Consider the following 23,031-nt stretch of genomic DNA (forward strand, 5'->3'; position numbering starts at 1 on the left):
GGGACGTCCTAGCACCCCAGGGGTACAACCTATTCCCCCTTTCAGGGTATGTTCTCACTTAGGCTGCAACCCCCTACAGATGTTGTGAATCCCATATTTCTATGAAATTCACACTCGGCGCTGTGATTCGTCAAAGTTCGGCTCCATGTAAAGTCAATGGAGACTTTGGGACGTCCTAGCTCCCCAGGGGTACAACATATACCGCCTTTCGGGGTGTGGTTTGAAGCCTCCTATAACCCTCTCGAGATGTCGCGAATCCCATGTCTCTACGAATTTTACTGTTGGCGCTACGGCGATTTCCGGGAATAGTATCTTACGAGTGTCTAGAAAATGAATGGGAGTCAATGGGCCAATGTAAGTCAATGGGAGCACTTTGGGACGTCCTAGAGCCCCAGGGGTGCAACTTATACCCCTTTGCGAGGTATGTTCTCACTTAGGCTGCAACCCCCTACAGATGCTGTGAATCCCATATTTCTATGAAATTCACACTCGGCGCTGTGATTCGTCAAAATTCGGCTCAATGTTAAGTCTATGGGATTTTTGGGGGGGTTTTTTGGCCCCTGCGGGGCCAAAAAACCCCCCACCCCTTATAAAAGTCATAGCACACCATTCCCGATAAGACCGCACGATTTGACCCCACTTTGAAGGGTCTGGGACGAAAGCTGCGGGACTAGTTACGCGCCGAAAAATGGTACGGAAGAAGGAAGAAGAAGAAGAATAATAAACCACAATAGTAAGAATGGACTTTGCCTATGGCAAACCCCATTAACTAGAATTGTACATTTCCTAAAGGAAATGTGAATGGGGTTTGCGTGGCAAATCGATGGGGTACAATGTATTTGTTTTGGTTGCTAGGGTGTTCTGAATGGTTGCTAGGGTGTTCTGAGTGGTTGCTGGGTGGTTGCTAAGGTGTCCTAAGTGGTTGCTATGTGGTTGCTAAGGTGTTGCTAGGCGGTTGCTAGGGTGTCCTGAGTGGTTGCTAGGTGGTTGCTAAGGTGTTTCTAGGCGGTTGCTAGGGTGTTCTGAGTGGTTGCTAGGAGGTTGCTAAGGTGTTGCTAGGCGGTTGCTAAGGTGTCCTAAGTGGTTGCTAGGTGGTTGCTAAGGTCTTGCTAGGTGGTTGCTAGGGTGTCCTAAGTGGTTGCTAGGTGGTTGCTAAGGTGTTGCTAGGCGGTTGCTAAGGTGTCCTAAGTGGTTGCTAGGTGGTTGCTAAGGTCTTGCTAGGTGGTTGCTAGGGTGTCCTAAGTGGTTGCTAGGTGGTTGCTAAGGTGTTGCTAGGCGGTTGCTAAGGTGTCCTAAGTGGTTGCTAGGTGGTTGCTAAGGTGTTGCTAGGTGGTTGTTAGGGTATTCTAAGTGGTTGCTAGGCGGTTGCTAGGGTGTCCTGAGTGGTTGCTAGGTGGTTGCTAAGGTGTTGCTAGGTGGTTGCTAGGGTGTCCTGAGTTGTTGCTAGGCGGTTGCTAAGGTGTCCTAAGTGGTTGCTAGGTGGTTGCTAAGGTGTTGCTAGGTGGTTGCTAGGGTATTCTAAGTGGTTGCTAGGCGGTTGCTAGGGTGTCCTGAGTGGTTGCTAAGGTGTTGCTAGGTGGTTGCTAGGGTATCCTGAGTGGTTGCTAGGTGGTTGCTAAGGTGTTGCTAGGTGGTTGCTAGGGTGTTCTGAGTGGTTGCTAGGTGGTTGCTAAGGTGTTGCTAGGCGGTTGCTAAGGTGTCCTGAGTGGTTGCTAGGTGGTTGCTAAGGTGTTGCTAGGTGGTTGCTAGGGTATTCTAAGTGGTTGCTAAGGCGTTGCTAGGCGGTTGCTAGGGTGTCCTAAGTGGTTGCTAGGTGGTTGCTAAGGTGTTGCTAGGCGGTTGCTAGGGTATTCCAAGTGGTTGCTAAGGCGTTGCTAGGCGGTTGCTAGGGTGTCCTAAGTGGTTGCTAGGTGGTTGCTAAGGTGTTGCTAGGCGGTTGCTAGGGTGTCCTGAGTGGTTGCTAGGTGGTTGCTAAGGTGTTGCTAGGTGGTTGCTAGGGTATTCTGAGTGGTTGCTAAGGCGTTGCTAGGCGGTTGCTAGGGTGTCCTGAGTGGTCGCTAGGCCCTTACTAAGGCGTTACTAGGCGGTTGCTAGGTGGTTGCTAGGCGGTTGCTAGGGTAATTTGGGTGGTTGCTAGGCAGTTGCTAGGCTACCCTGGGTGGTTACTAGGCAAGCCTCACATACATGCCTGATGAAATATTTATACTTAGTGAGCATTTCTAGCAAGTTACAGTACATGGCTAGTCAATATTAGCATGTAGCTAGTCACTGCTAGCATGTGTAGCATATAGGAAGTTCCGTTTGCTAGCATGAGTCAAACGAGCCAATCCCCAAGTCTCTACGATGTTCCGATGCTGAGATATAGCTGTTGATGAACGGTTGCTAGGGTACTCTCTTTTGTTGCTATGGGCGAGGTTACAGAGTGAACTTGAATGTGGTTGGCTGTCCAAGTCAAATGAGCCAACCCCCAAGTCAATAGGACACTGCTAAGCAAAGATATGCATGTAGGGCAGTTATAATGGCAGTCTATGGGACCAGTTTGGGGGCGTGGCTTGTGAGATTCATTATCATATTGAGATGCTCATTGGTTGTGTGAGTCAGATGAGCCATCCCCCAAGTCAATAGGACACTGCTAAGCAAAGATATGCATGTAGGGCAGTTATAATGGCAGTCTATGGGACCAGTTTGGGGGCGTGGCTTGTGAGCTTAATTATCATATTGAGATGCTGATTGGTTGTCTGAGTCAGATGAGCCCACCCCCATGTCTCTATGACACTCCTATGTAATGTTATAGATGTGTGACCTTTATAATGGAAGTCAATGGGATCTGCAATGGGACATCCCATCCCATGTTAAGTCAATGGGGCACTTATTAAGGGTCTTTAAGTGGTTTGGGGGGGCGTGGCTTGTGAGCTTCAAAATCATAATGAGATGCTGATTGGTTGCCTTAGTCAAATAAGCCAACCCCCAAGTCTGTATGACAGTGCTATGTACTTTGATTGACATATGACATTTATAATGGGAGTCAATGTAATGAATGGGAGTCAATGGGCAATGTAAAGTCAATGGGGACCCTTTTGGGACGTCCTAGCACCCCAGGGGTACAACCTATACCCTCTTTCAGGGTATGTTCTCACTTAGGATGCAACCCCCTACAGATGTTGTGAATCCCATATTTCTATGAAATTCACACTCGGCGCTGTGATTCGTCAAAGTTCGGCTCCATGTAAAGTCAATGGAGACTTTGGGACGTCCTAGCTCCCCAGGGGTACAACATTTACCGCCTTTCGGGGTGTGGGTTGAAGCCTCCTATAACCCTCTCGAGATGTCGCGAATCCCATGTCTCTACGATATTCACTGTTGGCGCTACGGCGATTTCCGGGAATAGTATCTTACGAGTGTCTAGAAAATGAATGGGAGTCAATGGGGCCCATGTTAGTCAATGGGAGCACTTTGGGACGTCCTAGAGCCCCAGGGGTGCAACTTTTACCCCCTTGCGAGGTATGTTCTTACTTAGGCTGCAACCCCCTACAGATGCTGTGAATCCCATATTTCTATGAAATTCACACTCGGCGCTGTGATTCGTCAAAGTTCGGCTCAATGTTAAGTCTATGGGATTTTTGGGGGGGTTTTTTGGCCCCTGCGGGGCCAAAAAACCCCCCACCCCTTATAAAAGTCATAGCACACCATTCCCGATAAGACCGCACGATTTGAGCCCACTTTCAAGGGTCTGGGACGAAAGCTGCGGGACTAGTTACGCGCCGAAAAAACGTACGGAAGAAGAATAATAATTATAATAATAAACCACAATAGTAAGAATGGACTTTGCCTAAGGCAAACCCCATTAACTAGAATTGTACATTTCCTAAAGGAAATGTGAATGGGGTTTGCGTGGCAAATCGATGGGGTACAAAACGGTAGTAAACTGGGCAATAGAACAACATGCTAATCGAGTTGCTAGCATCGTGCTAACATGATTAGCATGCAGCTAGCATGATGCTAATTGTGTTAACATCACGCTAGCAACATGCTAATCGAGTTGCTAGCATGATGCTAACATGATTAGTATGTAGCTAGCATGATGCTAATCGTGTTAGCATCATGCTAGCAACATGCTAATCGACTTGCTAGCATCATGCTAATATGATTAGCATGTAGCTAGCATGATGCTAATCATATTAGCATCATGCTAACAACATGCTAATCGAGTTGCTAGCATCATGCTAACATAATTAGCATGTAGCTAGCATGATGCTAATCGTGTTAGCATGATGCTAGCAACATGCTAATCGACTTGCTAGCATCATGCTAATATGATTAGCATGTAGCTAGCATGATGCTAATCGTGTTAGCATCATGCTAACAACATGCTAATCGAGTTGCTAGCATCATGCTAACATGATTAGCATGTAGCTAGCGTTATGCTAATCGTGTTAGCATGATGCTAGCAACATGCTAATCGAGTTGCTAGCATCATGCTAGCAACAGTGCTAGGGTGCCCTGAGTGGTTGCTAGGTGGTTGCTAAGGCGTTGCTAGGTGGTTGCTAGGGTATTCTAAGGGGTTGCTAAGGCGTTGCTAGGCAGTTGCTAGGGTGTCCTGAGTGGTCGCTAGGCCTTTACTAAGGCGTTACTAGACGGTTGCTAGGTGGTTGCTAGGCGGTTGCTAGGGTAATTTGGGTGGTTGCTAGGCAGTTGCTAGGGTACCCTGGGTGGTTACTAGGCAAGCCTTACATACTTGCCTGATGAAATATTTATACTTAGTAAGCATTTCTAGCAAGTTACAGTACATGGCTAGTCAATATTAGCATGTAGCTAGTCACTGCTAGCATGTGTAGCATATAGGAAGTTCCGTTTGCTAGCATGAGTCAAACAAGGCAATCCCCAAGTCTCTACGATGTTCCGATGCTGAGATATAGCTGTTGATGAACGGTTGCTAGGGTACTCTGTTTTGTTGCTATGGGCGAGGTTGCAGAGTGAACTTGAATGTGGTTGGCTGTCCAAGTCAAATGAGCCAAACCCCAAGTCAATAGGACACTGCTAAGCAAAGATATGCATGTAGGCCAGTTATAATGGCAGTCTATGGGACCAGTTTGGGGGCGTGGCTTGTGAGCTTCATTACCATATTGAGATGCTCATTGGTTGTCTGGGTCCAATGGGCCAACCCCAAAGCCTATATGACACTGCAATGCAAAGATATGCATCTAGCCCAATTATAATAGAAGTCTATGGGATCAATTTGGGGGCGTGGCTTGTGAGCTTCATTATCATATAGTGATGCTGATTGGTTGCCTGAGTCAAATGAGCCCACCCCCATGTCTCTATGACACTCCTATGTAATGTTATAGATGTGTGACCTTTATAATGGAAGTCAATGGGATGTGCAATGGGACATCCCACCCCATGTTAAGTCAATGGGGCAGTTATTAAGGGTCTTTAAATGGTTTGGGGGGGCGTGGCTTGTGAGCTTCAAAATCATATTGAGATGCTGATTGGTTGCCTCAGCCAAGTAAGGCAACCCCCAAGTCTGTATGACACTGCTATGTAATGTGATTGACATGTGAGTCAAGAAATGAATGGGAGTCAATGGGCCATGTAAAGTCAATGGGGACCCCTTTGGGACGTCCTAGCACCCCAGGGGTACAACTTATACCCCTTTTTGGGGTATGTTCTCATACAGGCTGCAACCCCCTACAGATGTTGCGAATCCCATATTTCTACGAATTTCACACTTGGCGCTATAACGCTTTAAAGGTCGTCCCATTTCGCGGGGGCGTTAGTGCTGTTCTAGAAAAATGAATGGGAGTCAATGGGGCCCATGTAAGTCAATGGGAAAACTTTGGGACGTCCTAGAGCCCCAGGGGTACAACTTATACCCCCTTGCGGGGTATGTTCTTACTTAGGCTGCAACCCTCTACAGATGCTGTGAATCCCATATTTCTATGAATTTCACACTTGGCGCTATAATGTGTCAAAGTTGGGCGTAATGTTGAGTCAATGCGTTTTGGGGGGTGGTTTTGGGGCCCCTGCGGGGCCCCAAAACCACCCACCCCTTATAAAAGTCATAGCACACCATTCCCGATAAAGCCGCACGATTTGAGCCCACTTTCAAGGGTCTGGGACGAAAGCTGCGGGACTAGTTACGCGCCGAAAAAGTGTACGGAAGAAGAAGAAGAAGACAGAATAATAAACCACAATAGTAAGAATGGACTTTGCCTAAGGCAAACCCCATTAACTAGAATTGTACATTTCCTAAAGGAAATGTGAATGGGGTTTGCGTGGCAAATCGATGGGGTACAAAACGGTAGTAAACTGGGCAATAGAACAACATGCTAATCGAGTTGCTAGCATCGTGCTAACATGATTAGCATGCAGCTAGCATGATGCTAATTGTGTTAACATCACGCTAGCAACATGCTAATCGAGTTGCTAGCATGATGCTAACATGATTAGTATGTAGCTAGCATGATGCTAATCGTGTTAGCATCATGCTAGCAACATGCTAATCGACTTGCTAGCATCATGCTAATATGATTAGCATGTAGCTAGCATGATGCTAATCATATTAGCATCATGCTAACAACATGCTAATCGAGTTGCTAGCATCATGCTAACATAATTAGCATGTAGCTAGCATGATGCTAATCGTGTTAGCATGATGCTAGCAACATGCTAATCGACTTGCTAGCATCATGCTAATATGATTAGCATGTAGCTAGCATGATGCTAATCGTGTTAGCATCATGCTAACAACATGCTAATCGAGTTGCTAGCATCATGCTAACATGATTAGCATGTAGCTAGCGTTATGCTAATCGTGTTAGCATGATGCTAGCAACATGCTAATCGAGTTGCTAGCATCATGCTAGCAACAGTGCTAGGGTGCCCTGAGTGGTTGCTAGGTGGTTGCTAAGGCGTTGCTAGGTGGTTGCTAGGGTATTCTAAGGGGTTGCTAAGGCGTTGCTAGGCAGTTGCTAGGGTGTCCTGAGTGGTCGCTAGGCCTTTACTAAGGCGTTACTAGACGGTTGCTAGGTGGTTGCTAGGCGGTTGCTAGGGTAATTTGGGTGGTTGCTAGGCAGTTGCTAGGGTACCCTGGGTGGTTACTAGGCAAGCCTTACATACTTGCCTGATGAAATATTTATACTTAGTAAGCATTTCTAGCAAGTTACAGTACATGGCTAGTCAATATTAGCATGTAGCTAGTCACTGCTAGCATGTGTAGCATATAGGAAGTTCCGTTTGCTAGCATGAGTCAAACAAGGCAATCCCCAAGTCTCTACGATGTTCCGATGCTGAGATATAGCTGTTGATGAACGGTTGCTAGGGTACTCTGTTTTGTTGCTATGGGCGAGGTTGCAGAGTGAACTTGAATGTGGTTGGCTGTCCAAGTCAAATGAGCCAAACCCCAAGTCAATAGGACACTGCTAAGCAAAGATATGCATGTAGGCCAGTTATAATGGCAGTCTATGGGACCAGTTTGGGGGCGTGGCTTGTGAGCTTCATTACCATATTGAGATGCTCATTGGTTGTCTGGGTCCAATGGGCCAACCCCAAAGCCTATATGACACTGCAATGCAAAGATATGCATCTAGCCCAATTATAATAGAAGTCTATGGGATCAATTTGGGGGCGTGGCTTGTGAGCTTCATTATCATATAGTGATGCTGATTGGTTGCCTGAGTCAAATGAGCCCACCCCCATGTCTCTATGACACTCCTATGTAATGTTATAGATGTGTGACCTTTATAATGGAAGTCAATGGGATGTGCAATGGGACATCCCACCCCATGTTAAGTCAATGGGGCAGTTATTAAGGGTCTTTAAATGGTTTGGGGGGGCGTGGCTTGTGAGCTTCAAAATCATATTGAGATGCTGATTGGTTGCCTCAGCCAAGTAAGGCAACCCCCAAGTCTGTATGACACTGCTATGTAATGTGATTGACATGTGAGTCAAGAAATGAATGGGAGTCAATGGGCCATGTAAAGTCAATGGGGACCCCTTTGGGACGTCCTAGCACCCCAGGGGTACAACTTATACCCCTTTTTGGGGTATGTTCTCATACAGGCTGCAACCCCCTACAGATGTTGCGAATCCCATATTTCTACGAATTTCACACTTGGCGCTATAACGCTTTAAAGGTCGTCCCATTTCGCGGGGGCGTTAGTGCTGTTCTAGAAAAATGAATGGGAGTCAATGGGGCCCATGTAAGTCAATGGGAAAACTTTGGGACGTCCTAGAGCCCCAGGGGTACAACTTATACCCCCTTGCGGGGTATGTTCTTACTTAGGCTGCAACCCTCTACAGATGCTGTGAATCCCATATTTCTATGAATTTCACACTTGGCGCTATAATGTGTCAAAGTTGGGCGTAATGTTGAGTCAATGCGTTTTGGGGGGTGGTTTTGGGGCCCCTGCGGGGCCCCAAAACCACCCACCCCTTATAAAAGTCATAGCACACCATTCCCGATAAAGCCGCACGATTTGAGCCCACTTTCAAGGGTCTGGGACGAAAGCTGCGGGACTAGTTACGCGCCGAAAAAGTGTACGGAAGAAGAAGAAGAAGACAGAATAATAAACCACAATAGTAAGAATGGACTTTGCCTAAGGCAAACCCCATTAACTAGAATTGTACATTTCCTAAAGGAAATGTGAATGGGGTTTGCGTGGCAAATCGATGGGGTACAAAATGGTACTAAACTGGGCAATAGCACTGGAAAGGTAAGAAATGGTGGTTGCTAAGATGTTGCTAGGTGGTTGCTAGGGTATTCTAAGTGGTTGCTAAGGCATTGCTAAGCGGTTGCTAGGGTGTCCTGAGTGGTTGCTAGGTGGTTGCTAAGGTGTTGCTAGGCGGTTGCTAGGGTGTTCTGAGTGGTTGCTAGGTTGTTGCTAAGGTGTTGCTAGGCGGTTGCTAGGGTGTCCTGAGTGGTTGCTAGGTGGTTGCTAAGGTGTTGCTAGGCGGTTGCTAGGTTGTTCTGAGTGGTTGCTAGGTGGTTGCTAGGCGGTTGCTAGGGTGTTCTGAGTGGTTGGTAGGTGGTTGCTAAGGTGTTGCTAGGCGGTTGCTAAGGTGTCCTAAGTGGTTGCTAGGTGGTTGCTAAGGTGTTGCTAGGGTGTTCTGAGTGGTTGCTAGGCGGTTGCTAGGGTGTCCTAAGTGGTTGCTAGGTGGTTGCTAAGGTGTTGCTAGGCGGTTGCTAGGGTGTCCTGAGTGGTTGCTAGGTCGTTGCTAAGGCGTTGCTAGGTGGTTGCTAGGGTATTCTAAGTGGTTGCTAAGGCGTTGCTAGGCGGTTGCTAGGGTGTCCTGAGTGGTCGCTAGGCCCTTACTAAGGCGCTACTAGGCGGTTGCTAGGTGGTTGCTAGGCGGTTGCTAGGGTAATTTGAGTGGTTGCTAGGCAGTTGCTAGGGTACCCGGGGTGGTTACTAGGCAAGCCTCATATACATGCCTGATGAAATAATTATACTTAGTAAGCATTTCTAGCAAGTTACAGTACTTGGCTAGTCAATATTAGCATGTAGCTAGTCACTGCTAGCATGTGTAGCATACAGGAAGTTCCGTTTGCTAGCATGAGTCAAACGAGCCAATCCCCAAGTGTCTACGATGTTCCGATGCTGAGATATAGCTGTTGATGAATGGTTGCTAGGGTACTCTGTTTTGTTGCTATGGGCGAGGTTACAGAGTGAACTTGAATGTGGTTGGTTGTCCAAGTCAAATGAGCCAACCCCCAAGTCAATAGGACACTGCTAAGCAAAGATATGCATGTAGGCCTATTTTAATGGAAGTCTATGGGACCAATTTGGGGGCGTGGCTTGTGAGCTTCATTATCATATCGAGATGCTCATTGGTTGTCTGAGTCAGATGAGCCATCCCCCAAGTCAATAGGACACTGCTAAGCAAAGATATGCATGTAGGCCAGTTATAATGGCAGTCTATGGGACCAGTTTGGGGGCGTGGCTTGTGAGCTTCATTACCATATTGAGATGCTCATTGGTTGTCTGGGTCCAATGAGCCAACCCCTAAGCCTGTATGACACTGCAATGCAAAGATAAGCATCTAGCCCAATTATAATAGAAGTCTATGGGATCAATTTGGGGGCGTGGCTTGTGAGCTTCATTATCATATAGTGATGCTGATTGGTTGCCTGAGTCAAATGAGCCCACCCCCATGTCTCTATGACACTCCTATGTAATGTTATAGATGTGTGACCTTTATAATGGAAGTCAATGGGATGTGCAATGGGACGTCCCACCCCATGTTAAGTCAATGGGGCAGTTATTAAGGGTCTTCAAATGGTTTGGGGGGCGTGGCTTGTCAGCTTTAAAATCATATTGAGATGCTGATTGGTTGCCTCAGTCAAATAAGACAACCCCTAAGTGTATGACACTGCTATGTAATGTGATTGACATGTGAGTCAAGAAATGAATGGGAGTCAATGGGCCATGTAAAGTCAATGGGGACCCCTTTGGGACGTCCTAGCACCCCAGGGGTACAACTTATACCCCTTTTTGGGGTATGTTCTCATACAGGCTGCAACCCCCTACAGATGTTGCGAATCCCATATTTCTACGAATTTCACACTTGGCGCTATAACGCTTTAAAAGTCGTCCCATTTCGCGGCGCGTTTAGTGCTCTTCTAGAAAAATGAATGGGAGTCAATGGGGCCAATGTAAGTCAATGGGAGCACTTTGGGACGTCCTAGAGCCCCAGGGGTGCAACTTTTACCCCCTTGCGAGGTATGTTCTCACTAAGGCTGCAACCCTCTACAGATGCTGTGAATCCCATATTTCTATGAAATTCACACGCGGCGCTGTGAGTCGTCAAAGTTCGGCTCAATGTTAAGTCTATGGGATTTTTGGGCGGGTTTTTTGGCCCCTGCGGGGCCAAAAAACCCCCCACCCCTTATAAAAGTCATAGCACACCATTCCCGATAAGACCGCACGATTTGACCCCACTTTCAAGGGTCTGGGACGAAAGCTGCGGGACTAGTTACGCGCCAAACTTTGGGCGGAATTAAGAATAATAATTATAATAAACCAGCACAATTGTAAGAATGGACTTTGCCTATGGCAAACCCCATTAATAAACCAGCACAATTGTAAGAATGGACTTTGCCTATGGCAAACCCCATTAACTAGAATTGTACATTTCCTAAAGGAAATGTGAATGGGGTTTGCGTGGCAAATCGATGGGGTACAAAATGGTACTAAACTGGGCAAAATAGCAGTAAATGTGGAGAAATGGTTAAATGCATGTGTTTATGTGGTTGCTAGGGTAATGTAAACGGTTGCTAGGGTGTGGCAACGCCTTTGTAATAGGTGAAGACAATAGAGATTTGATCAACCTGCATCAAAAGAACCCAAACCCTGTCTTTCTACGATACTCCTGTGCTAAAATATGGCTTGTTTATGTTGTTATATGGTTGTTAGGGGGCCTAAAGTGGTTGCTAGGGAGTGTGTACAAATTTGTTATGTCACTACTTAATACCGACTTGATAGGGGGAGTAAAATGAGCCCACTCCCAAGCTTCTACGACTCTCTAATCTAGATATCAATGTCAGCCATTTTGTGTCCATGTTAAGTCTATGGGGATTTTGGGGGTTACTTTCTTGCCCCTCATGGGGGCAGTGTACCCCCACCCTCTTTGAAAAATCATAGCACACCTCTCCTCAACAGGCCGGTCGATTTGACACCTCACTCATCATTCTAGGACAAAAAATGCGGGCGGAGTTGCGCGCCGAAGTTTTGAAAAAGTGAACAGTAATAGTAACACTAGAATTGTACATTTCCTAAAGGAAATGTGAATGGGGTTTGCGTGGCAAATCGATGGGGTACAAAATGGTACTAAACTGGGCAAAATAGCAGTAAATGTGGAGAAATGGTTAAATTCATGTGTTTATGTGGTTGCTAGGGTAATGTAAACGGTTGCTAGGGTGTGGCAACGCCTTTGTAATAGGTGAAGACAATAGAGATTTGATCAACCTGCATCAAAAGAACCCAAACCCTGTCTTTCTACGATACTCCTGTGCTAAAATATGGCTTGTTTATGTTGTTATATGGTTGTTAGGGGGCCTAAAGTGGTTGCTAGGGAGTGTGTACAAATTTGTTATGTCACTACTTAATACCGACTTGATAGGGGGAGTAAAATGAGCCCACTCCCAAGCTTCTACGACTCTCTAATCTAGATATCAATGTCAGCCATTTTGTGTCCATGTTAAGTCTATGGGGATTTTGGGGGTTACTTTCTTGCCCCTCATGGGGGCAGTGTACCCCCACCCTCTTTGAAAAATCATAGCACACCTCTCCTCAACAGGCCGGTCGATTTGACACCTCACTCATCATTCTAGGACAAAAAATGCGGGCGGAGTTGCGCGCCGAAGTTTTGAAAAAGTGAACAGTAATAGTAACACTAGAATTGTACATTTCCTAAAGGAAATGTGAGTGGGGTTTGCGTGGCAAATCGATGGGGTACAATGTATTTGTTTTGGTTGCTAGGGTGTTCTGAATGGCTGCTAAGGTGTTCTGAGTGGTTGCTAGATGGTTGCTAAGGTGTCCTAAGTGGTTGCTAAGGCGTTGCTAGGCGGTTGCTATGGTGTCCTGAGTGGTTGCTAGGTGGTTGCTAAGGTGTTGCTAGGTGGTTGCTAGGGTGTTCTGAGTGGTTGCTAGGTGGTTGCTAAGGTGTTGCTAGGCGGTTGCTATGGTGTCCTAAGTGGTTGCTAGGTGGTTGCTAAGGCGTTGCTAGGCGGTTGCTAGGGTGTCCTGAGTGGTTGCTAGGTGGTTGCTAAGGTGTTGCTAGGCGGTTGCTAAGGTGTCCTAAGTGGTTGCTAGGTGGTTGCTAAGGTGTTGCTAGGTGGTTGCTAAGGTGTTGCTAGGCGGTTGCTAGGGTATTCTAAGTGGTTGCTAGGCGGTTGCTAGGGTGTCCTTAGTGGTTGCTAAGGTGTTGCTAGGTGGTTGCTAGGGTGTTCTGAGTGGTTGCTAGGCGGTTGCTAGGGTGTTCTGAGTGGTTGCTAGGTGGTTGCTAAGGTGTTGCTAGGCGGTTGCTAAGGTGTCCTGAGTGGTTGCTAGGTGGTTGCTAAGGTGTTGCTAGGTGGTTGCTAGGGTATTCTGAGTGGTTGCTAAGGCGTTGCTAGGCGGTTGCTAGGGTGTCCTGAGTGGTCGCTAGGCCCTTACTAAGGCGTTACTAGGCGGTTGCTAGGTGGTTGCTAGGTGGTTGCTAGGGTAATTTGGGTGGTTGCTAGGCAGTTGCTAGGGTACCCTGGGTGGTTACTAGGCAAGCCTCACATACATGCCTGATGAAATATTTATACTTAGTAAGCATTTGTAGCAAGTTACAGTACTTGGCTAGTCAATATTAGCATGTAGCTAGTCACTGCTAGCATGTGTAGCATATAGGAAGTTCCGTTTGCTAGCATGAGTCAAACGAGCCAATCCCCAAGTCTCTACGATGTTCTGATGCCGAGATATAGCTGTTGATGAACGGTTGCTAGGGTACTCTGTTTTGTTGCTATGGGCGAGGTTACAGAGTGAACTTGAATGTGGTTGGCTGTCCAAGTCAAATGAGCCAACCCCCAAGTCAATAGGACACTGCTAAGCAAAGATATGCATGTAGAGCAGTTATAATGGCAGTCTATGGGACCAGTTTGGGGGCGTGGCTTGTGAGATTCATTATCATATTGAGATGCTGATTGGTTGTCTGAGTCAGATGAGCCATCCCCCAAGTCAATAGGACACTGCTAAGCAAAGATATGCCTGTAGGCCAGTTATAATGGCAGTCTATGGGACCAGTTTGGGGGCGTGGCTTGTGAGCTTCATTATCATATTGAGATGCTGATTGGTTGTCTGAGTCAAATGAGCCCACCCCCATGTCTCTATGACACTCCTATGTAATGTTATAGATGTGTGACCTTTATAATGGAAGTCAATGGGATCTGCAATGGGACATCCCACCCCATGTTAAGTCAATGGGGCAGTTAGAGGGGTCTTTAAATGGTCTGGGGGGGCGTGGCTTGTGAGCTTCAAAATCATAATGAGATGCTGATTGGTTGCCTGAGTCAAATAAGCCCACCCCGAAGTCAGTATGACACTGCTATGTACTGTGATTGACATGTGACATTTATAATGGGAGTCAATGTAATGAATGGGAGTCAATGGGCCCATGTTAAGTCAATGGGACCACTTTGGGACGTCCTAGCCCCCCAGGGGTACAACTTATACCCCCCTGCGTGGTATGTTCTCACTTAGGCTGCAACCCCCTACAGCTGTTGCGAATCCCATATTTCTACGAAATTCACACTCGGCGCTGTGATTCGTCAAAGTTCGGCTCAATGTTAAGTCTATGGGATTTTAGGGGGGGTTTTTTGGCCCCTGCGGGGCCAAAAAACCCCCCACCCCTTATAAAAGTCATAGCACACCATTCCCGATAAGACCGGACGATTTGAGCCCACTTTCAAGGGTCTGGGACGAAAGCTGCGGGACGAGTTACGCGCCGAAAAACGTACGGAAGAAGAATAATAATAACTAGAATTGTACATTTCCTAAAGGAAATGTGAATGGGGTTTGCGTGGCAAATCGATGGGGTACAAAATGGTACTAAACTGGGCAAAATAGCAGTAAATGTGGAGAAATGGTTAAATGCATGTGTTTATGTGGTTGCTAGGGTAATGTAAACGGTTGCTAGGGTGTGGCAACGCCTTTGTAATAGGTGAAGACAATAGAGATTTGATCAACCTGCATCAAAAGAACCCAAACCCTGTCTTTCTACGATACTCCTGTGCTAAAATATGGCTTGTTTATGTTGTTATATGGTTGTTAGGGGGCCTAAAGTGGTTGCTAGGGAGTGTGTACAAATTTGTTATGTCACTACTTAATACCGACTTGATAGGGGGAGTAAAATGAGCCCACTCCCAAGCTTCTACGACTCTCTAATCTAGATATCAATGTCAGCCATTTTGTGTCCATGTTAAGTCTATGGGGATTTTGGGGGTTACTTTCTTGCCCCTCATGGGGGCAGTGTACCCCCACCCTCTTTGAAAAATCATAGCACACCTCTCCTCAACAGGCCGGTCGATTTGACACCTCACTCATCATTCTAGGACAAAAAATGCGGGCGGAGTTGCGCGCCGAAGTTTTGAAAAAGTGAACAGTAATAGTAACACTAGAATTGTACATTTCCTAAAGGAAATGTGAATGGGGTTTGCGTGGCAAATCGATGGGGTACAAAACGGTAGTAAACTGGGCAATAGAACAACATGCTAATCGAGTTGCTAGCATCGTGCTAACATGATTAGCATGCAGCTAGCATGATGCTAATTGTGTTAACATCACGCTAGCAACATGCTAATCGAGTTGCTAGCATGATGCTAACATGATTAGTATGTAGCTAGCATGATGCTAATCGTGTTAGCATCATGCTAGCAACATGCTAATCGACTTGCTAGCATCATGCTAATATGATTAGCATGTAGCTAGCATGATGCTAATCATATTAGCATCATGCTAACAACATGCTAATCGAGTTGCTAGCATCATGCTAACATAATTAGCATGTAGCTAGCATGATGCTAATCGTGTTAGCATGATGCTAGCAACATGCTAATCGACTTGCTAGCATCATGCTAATATGATTAGCATGTAGCTAGCATGATGCTAATCGTGTTAGCATCATGCTAACAACATGCTAATCGAGTTGCTAGCATCATGCTAACATGATTAGCATGTAGCTAGCGTTATGCTAATCGTGTTAGCATGATGCTAGCAACATGCTAATCGAGTTGCTAGCATCATGCTAGCAACAGTGCTAGGGTGCCCTGAGTGGTTGCTAGGTGGTTGCTAAGGCGTTGCTAGGTGGTTGCTAGGGTATTCTAAGGGGTTGCTAAGGCGTTGCTAGGCAGTTGCTAGGGTGTCCTGAGTGGTCGCTAGGCCTTTACTAAGGCGTTACTAGACGGTTGCTAGGTGGTTGCTAGGCGGTTGCTAGGGTAATTTGGGTGGTTGCTAGGCAGTTGCTAGGGTACCCTGGGTGGTTACTAGGCAAGCCTTACATACTTGCCTGATGAAATATTTATACTTAGTAAGCATTTCTAGCAAGTTACAGTACATGGCTAGTCAATATTAGCATGTAGCTAGTCACTGCTAGCATGTGTAGCATATAGGAAGTTCCGTTTGCTAGCATGAGTCAAACAAGGCAATCCCCAAGTCTCTACGATGTTCCGATGCTGAGATATAGCTGTTGATGAACGGTTGCTAGGGTACTCTGTTTTGTTGCTATGGGCGAGGTTGCAGAGTGAACTTGAATGTGGTTGGCTGTCCAAGTCAAATGAGCCAAACCCCAAGTCAATAGGACACTGCTAAGCAAAGATATGCATGTAGGCCAGTTATAATGGCAGTCTATGGGACCAGTTTGGGGGCGTGGCTTGTGAGCTTCATTACCATATTGAGATGCTCATTGGTTGTCTGGGTCCAATGGGCCAACCCCAAAGCCTATATGACACTGCAATGCAAAGATATGCATCTAGCCCAATTATAATAGAAGTCTATGGGATCAATTTGGGGGCGTGGCTTGTGAGCTTCATTATCATATAGTGATGCTGATTGGTTGCCTGAGTCAAATGAGCCCACCCCCATGTCTCTATGACACTCCTATGTAATGTTATAGATGTGTGACCTTTATAATGGAAGTCAATGGGATGTGCAATGGGACATCCCACCCCATGTTAAGTCAATGGGGCAGTTATTAAGGGTCTTTAAATGGTTTGGGGGGGCGTGGCTTGTGAGCTTCAAAATCATATTGAGATGCTGATTGGTTGCCTCAGCCAAGTAAGGCAACCCCCAAGTCTGTATGACACTGCTATGTAATGTGATTGACATGTGAGTCAAGAAATGAATGGGAGTCAATGGGCCATGTAAAGTCAATGGGGACCCCTTTGGGACGTCCTAGCACCCCAGGGGTACAACTTATACCCCTTTTTGGGGTATGTTCTCATACAGGCTGCAACCCCCTACAGATGTTGCGAATCCCATATTTCTACGAATTTCACACTTGGCGCTATAACGCTTTAAAGGTCGTCCCATTTCGCGGGGGCGTTAGTGCTGTTCTAGAAAAATGAATGGGAGTCAATGGGGCCCATGTAAGTCAATGGGAAAACTTTGGGACGTCCTAGAGCCCCAGGGGTACAACTTATACCCCCTTGCGGGGTATGTTCTTACTTAGGCTGCAACCCTCTACAGATGCTGTGAATCCCATATTTCTATGAATTTCACACTTGGCGCTATAATGTGTCAAAGTTGGGCGTAATGTTGAGTCAATGCGTTTTGGGGGGTGGTTTTGGGGCCCCTGCGGGGCCCCAAAACCACCCACCCCTTATAAAAGTCATAGCACACCATTCCCGATAAAGCCGCACGATTTGAGCCCACTTTCAAGGGTCTGGGACGAAAGCTGCGGGACTAGTTACGCGCCGAAAAAGTGTACGGAAGAAGAAGAAGAAGACAGAATAATAAACCACAATAGTAAGAATGGACTTTGCCTAAGGCAAACCCCATTAACTAGAATTGTACATTTCCTAAAGGAAATGTGAGTGGGGTTTGCGTGGCAAATCGATGGGGTACAATGTATTTGTTTTGGTTGCTAGGGTGTTCTGAATGGCTGCTAAGGTGTTCTGAGTGGTTGCTAGATGGTTGCTAAGGTGTCCTAAGTGGTTGCTAAGGCGTTGCTAGGCGGTTGCTATGGTGTCCTGAGTGGTTGCTAGGTGGTTGCTAAGGTGTTGCTAGGTGGTTGCTAGGGTGTTCTGAGTGGTTGCTAGGTGGTTGCTAAGGTGTTGCTAGGCGGTTGCTATGGTGTCCTAAGTGGTTGCTAGGTGGTTGCTAAGGCGTTGCTAGGCGGTTGCTAGGGTGTCCTGAGTGGTTGCTAGGTGGTTGCTAAGGTGTTGCTAGGCGGTTGCTAAGGTGTCCTAAGTGGTTGCTAGGTGGTTGCTAAGGTGTTGCTAGGTGGTTGCTAAGGTGTTGCTAGGCGGTTGCTAGGGTATTCTAAGTGGTTGCTAGGCGGTTGCTAGGGTGTCCTTAGTGGTTGCTAAGGTGTTGCTAGGTGGTTGCTAGGGTGTTCTGAGTGGTTGCTAGGCGGTTGCTAGGGTGTTCTGAGTGGTTGCTAGGTGGTTGCTAAGGTGTTGCTAGGCGGTTGCTAAGGTGTCCTGAGTGGTTGCTAGGTGGTTGCTAAGGTGTTGCTAGGTGGTTGCTAGGGTATTCTGAGTGGTTGCTAAGGCGTTGCTAGGCGGTTGCTAGGGTGTCCTGAGTGGTCGCTAGGCCCTTACTAAGGCGTTACTAGGCGGTTGCTAGGTGGTTGCTAGGTGGTTGCTAGGGTAATTTGGGTGGTTGCTAGGCAGTTGCTAGGGTACCCTGGGTGGTTACTAGGCAAGCCTCACATACATGCCTGATGAAATATTTATACTTAGTAAGCATTTGTAGCAAGTTACAGTACTTGGCTAGTCAATATTAGCATGTAGCTAGTCACTGCTAGCATGTGTAGCATATAGGAAGTTCCGTTTGCTAGCATGAGTCAAACGAGCCAATCCCCAAGTCTCTACGATGTTCTGATGCCGAGATATAGCTGTTGATGAACGGTTGCTAGGGTACTCTGTTTTGTTGCTATGGGCGAGGTTACAGAGTGAACTTGAATGTGGTTGGCTGTCCAAGTCAAATGAGCCAACCCCCAAGTCAATAGGACACTGCTAAGCAAAGATATGCATGTAGAGCAGTTATAATGGCAGTCTATGGGACCAGTTTGGGGGCGTGGCTTGTGAGATTCATTATCATATTGAGATGCTGATTGGTTGTCTGAGTCAGATGAGCCATCCCCCAAGTCAATAGGACACTGCTAAGCAAAGATATGCCTGTAGGCCAGTTATAATGGCAGTCTATGGGACCAGTTTGGGGGCGTGGCTTGTGAGCTTCATTATCATATTGAGATGCTGATTGGTTGTCTGAGTCAAATGAGCCCACCCCCATGTCTCTATGACACTCCTATGTAATGTTATAGATGTGTGACCTTTATAATGGAAGTCAATGGGATCTGCAATGGGACATCCCACCCCATGTTAAGTCAATGGGGCAGTTAGAGGGGTCTTTAAATGGTCTGGGGGGGCGTGGCTTGTGAGCTTCAAAATCATAATGAGATGCTGATTGGTTGCCTGAGTCAAATAAGCCCACCCCGAAGTCAGTATGACACTGCTATGTACTGTGATTGACATGTGACATTTATAATGGGAGTCAATGTAATGAATGGGAGTCAATGGGCCCATGTTAAGTCAATGGGACCACTTTGGGACGTCCTAGCCCCCCAGGGGTACAACTTATACCCCCCTGCGTGGTATGTTCTCACTTAGGCTGCAACCCCCTACAGCTGTTGCGAATCCCATATTTCTACGAAATTCACACTCGGCGCTGTGATTCGTCAAAGTTCGGCTCAATGTTAAGTCTATGGGATTTTAGGGGGGGTTTTTTGGCCCCTGCGGGGCCAAAAAACCCCCCACCCCTTATAAAAGTCATAGCACACCATTCCCGATAAGACCGGACGATTTGAGCCCACTTTCAAGGGTCTGGGACGAAAGCTGCGGGACGAGTTACGCGCCGAAAAACGTACGGAAGAAGAATAATAATAATAATAATAAGTATGGAGAATAACAATAGTGGACTTTGCCTAAGGGCAAACCCCACTAACTAGAATTGTACATTTCCTAAAGGAAATGTGAATGGGGTTTGCGTGGCAAATCGATGGGGTACAAAATGGTACTAAACTGGGCAAAATAGCAAGTAATGCAGAAATGCGGTGAAATGTATTTGTTTTGGTAGCTAGGGTGTTCTGAATGGTTGCTAGGGTGTTCTGAGTGGTTGCTAGGTGGTTGCTAAGGTGTTGCTAGGCGGTTGCTAGGGTGTCCTGAGTGGTTGCTAGGTGGTTGCTAAGGTGTTGCTAGGCAGTTGCTAGGGTGTGCTGAGTGGTTGCTAGGTGGTTGCTAGGCGGTTGCTAAGGTGTCCTAAGTGGTTGCTAGGTGGTTGCTAAGGTGTTGCTAGGTGGCTGCTAGGGTATTCTAAGTGGTTGCTAAGGCGTTGCTAGGCAGTTGCTAGGGTGTCCTGAGTGGTTGCTAGGCGGTTGCTAGGGTGTTCTGAGTGGTTGCTAGGTGGTTGCTAAGGTGTTGCTAGGCGGTTGCTAAGGTGTCCTAGGTGGTTGCTAAGGTGTTGCTAGGTGGTTGCTAGGGTATTCTAAGTGGTTGCTAAGGCGTTGCTAGGTGGTTGCTAGGGTGTCCTAAGTGGTTGCTAGGTGGTTGCTAAGGTGTTGCTAGGCGGTTGCTAAGGTGTCCTAAGTGGTTGCTAGGTGGTTGCTAAGGTGTTGCTAGGTGGTTGCTAGGGTATTGTAAGTGGTTGCTAGGCGGTTGCTAGGGTGTCCTGAGTGGTTGCTAGGGGGTTGCTAAGGTGTTGCTAGGTGGTTGCTAGGGTGTCCTGATTGGTTGCTAGGTGGTTGCTAAGGTGTTGCTAGGTGGTTGCTAGGGTGTTCTGAGTGGTTGCTAGGCGGTTGCTAGGGTGTTCTGAGTGGTTGCTAGGTGGTTGCTAAGGTGTTGCTAGGCGGTTGCTAAGGTGTCCTAAGTGGTTGCTAGGTGGTTGCTAAGGTGTTGCTAGGTGGTTGCTAGGGTATTCTGAGTGGTTGCTAAGGCGTTGCTAGGCGGTTGCTAGGGTGTCCTGAGTGGTCGCTAGGCCCTTACTAAGGCGTTACTAGGCGGTTGCTAGGTGGTTGCTAGGCGGTTGCTAGGGTAATTTGGGTGGTTGCTAGGCAGTTGCTAGGGTACCCTGGGTGGTTACTAGGCAAGCCTCACATACATGCCTGATGAAATATTTATACTTAGTGAGCATTTCTAGCAAGTTACAGTACATGGCTAGTCAATATTAGCATGTAGCTAGTCACTGCTAGCATGTGTAGCATATAGGAAGTTCCGTTTGCTAGCATGAGTCAAACGAGCCAATCCCCAAGTCTCTACGATGTTCCGATGCTGAGATATAGCTGTTGATGAACGGTTGCTAGGGTACTCTCTTTTGTTGCTATGGGCGAGGTTACAGAGTGAACTTGAATGTGGTTGGCTGTCCAAGTCAAATGAGCCAACCCCCAAGTCAATAGGACACTGCTAAGCAAAGATATGCATGTAGGGCAGTTATAATGGCAGTCTATAGGACCAGTTTGGGGGCGTGGCTTGTGAGATTCATTATCATATTGAGATGCTCATTGGTTGTCTGAGTCAGATGAGCCATCCCCCAAGTCAATAGGACACTGCTAAGCAAAGATATGCATGTAGGGCAGTTATAATGGCAGTCTATGGGACCAGTTTGGTGGCGTGGCTTGTGAGCTTCATTATCATATTGAGATGCTGATTGGTTGTCTGAGTCAGATGAGCCCACCCCCATGTCTCTATGACACTCCTATGTAATGTTATAGATGTGTGACCTTTATAATGGAAGTCAATGGGATCTGCAATGGGACATCCCACCCCATGTTAAGTCAATGGGGCACTTATTAAGGGTCTTTAAGTGGTTTGGGGGGGCGTGGCTTGTGAGCTTCAAAATCATAATGAGATGCTGATTGGTTGCCTTAGTCGAATAAGCCAACCCCCAAGTCAGTATGACACTGCCATGTACTTTGATTGACATATGACATTTATAATGGGAGTCAATGTAATGAATGGGAGTCAATGGGCAATGTAAAGTCAATGGGGACCCTTTTGGGACGTCCTAGCACCCCAGGGGTACAACCTATTCCCCCTTTCAGGGTATGTTCTCACTTAGGCTGCAACCCCCTACAGATGTTGTGAATCCCATATTTCTATGAAATTCACACTCGGCGCTGTGATTCGTCAAAGTTCGGCTCCATGTAAAGTCAATGGAGACTTTGGGACGTCCTAGCTCCCCAGGGGTACAACATATACCGCCTTTCGGGGTGTGGTTTGAAGCCTCCTATAACCCTCTCGAGATGTCGCGAATCCCATGTCTCTACGAATTTTACTGTTGGCGCTACGGCGATTTCCGGGAATAGTATCTTACGAGTGTCTAGAAAATGAATGGGAGTCAATGGGCCAATGTAAGTCAATGGGAGCACTTTGGGACGTCCTAGAGCCCCAGGGGTGCAACTTATACCCCTTTGCGAGGTATGTTCTCACTTAGGCTGCAACCCCCTACAGATGCTGTGAATCCCATATTTCTATGAAATTCACACTCGGCGCTGTGATTCGTCAAAATTCGGCTCAATGTTAAGTCTATGGGATTTTTGGGGGGGTTTTTTGGCCCCTGCGGGGCCAAAAAACCCCCCACCCCTTATAAAAGTCATAGCACACCATTCCCGATAAGACCGCACGATTTGACCCCACTTTGAAGGGTCTGGGACGAAAGCTGCGGGACTAGTTACGCGCCGAAAAATGGTACGGAAGAAGGAAGAAGAAGAAGAATAATAAACCACAATAGTAAGAATGGACTTTGCCTATGGCAAACCCCATTAACTAGAATTGTACATTTCCTAAAGGAAATGTGAATGGGGTTTGCGTGGCAAATCGATGGGGTACAAAATGGTACTAAACTGGGCAAAATAGCAGTAAATGTGGAGAAATGGTTAAATGCATGTGTTTATGTGGTTGCTAGGGTAATGTAAACGGTTGCTAGGGTGTGGCAACGCCTTTGTAATAGGTGAAGACAATAGAGATTTGATCAACCTGCATCAAAAGAACCCAAACCCTGTCTTTCTACGATACTCCTGTGCTAAAATATGGCTTGTTTATGTTGTTATATGGTTGTTAGGGGGCCTAAAGTGGTTGCTAGGGAGTGTGTACAAATTTGTTATGTCACTACTTAATACCGACTTGATAGGGGGAGTAAAATGAGCCCACTCCCAAGCTTCTACGACTCTCTAATCTAGATATCAATGTCAGCCATTTTGTGTCCATGTTAAGTCTATGGGGATTTTGGGGGTTACTTTCTTGCCCCTCATGGGGGCAGTGTACCCCCACCCTCTTTGAAAAATCATAGCACA

At 46.8% G+C, this 23,031-nt stretch overlaps 1 long non-coding RNA gene across 1 annotated transcript; it reads left to right on the forward strand.

Moving 5' to 3' along the window:
- Positions 1–1,622: 1,622 nt before the first annotated feature.
- Positions 1,623–22,439, forward strand: LOC141381143 (uncharacterized). Its single transcript, XR_012400840.1, has 3 exons — positions 1,623–1,750; positions 1,869–1,964; positions 20,395–22,439. It is a non-coding gene; the product is annotated as an uncharacterized lncRNA (long non-coding RNA).
- The last annotated feature ends 592 nt before the right edge of the window (positions 22,440–23,031 follow it).

Source organism: Danio rerio, chromosome 3, assembly GCF_049306965.1.
Source record: "Danio rerio strain Tuebingen ecotype United States chromosome 3, GRCz12tu, whole genome shotgun sequence".
NCBI classification, from domain to species: Eukaryota; Metazoa; Chordata; class Actinopteri; order Cypriniformes; family Danionidae; genus Danio; species Danio rerio.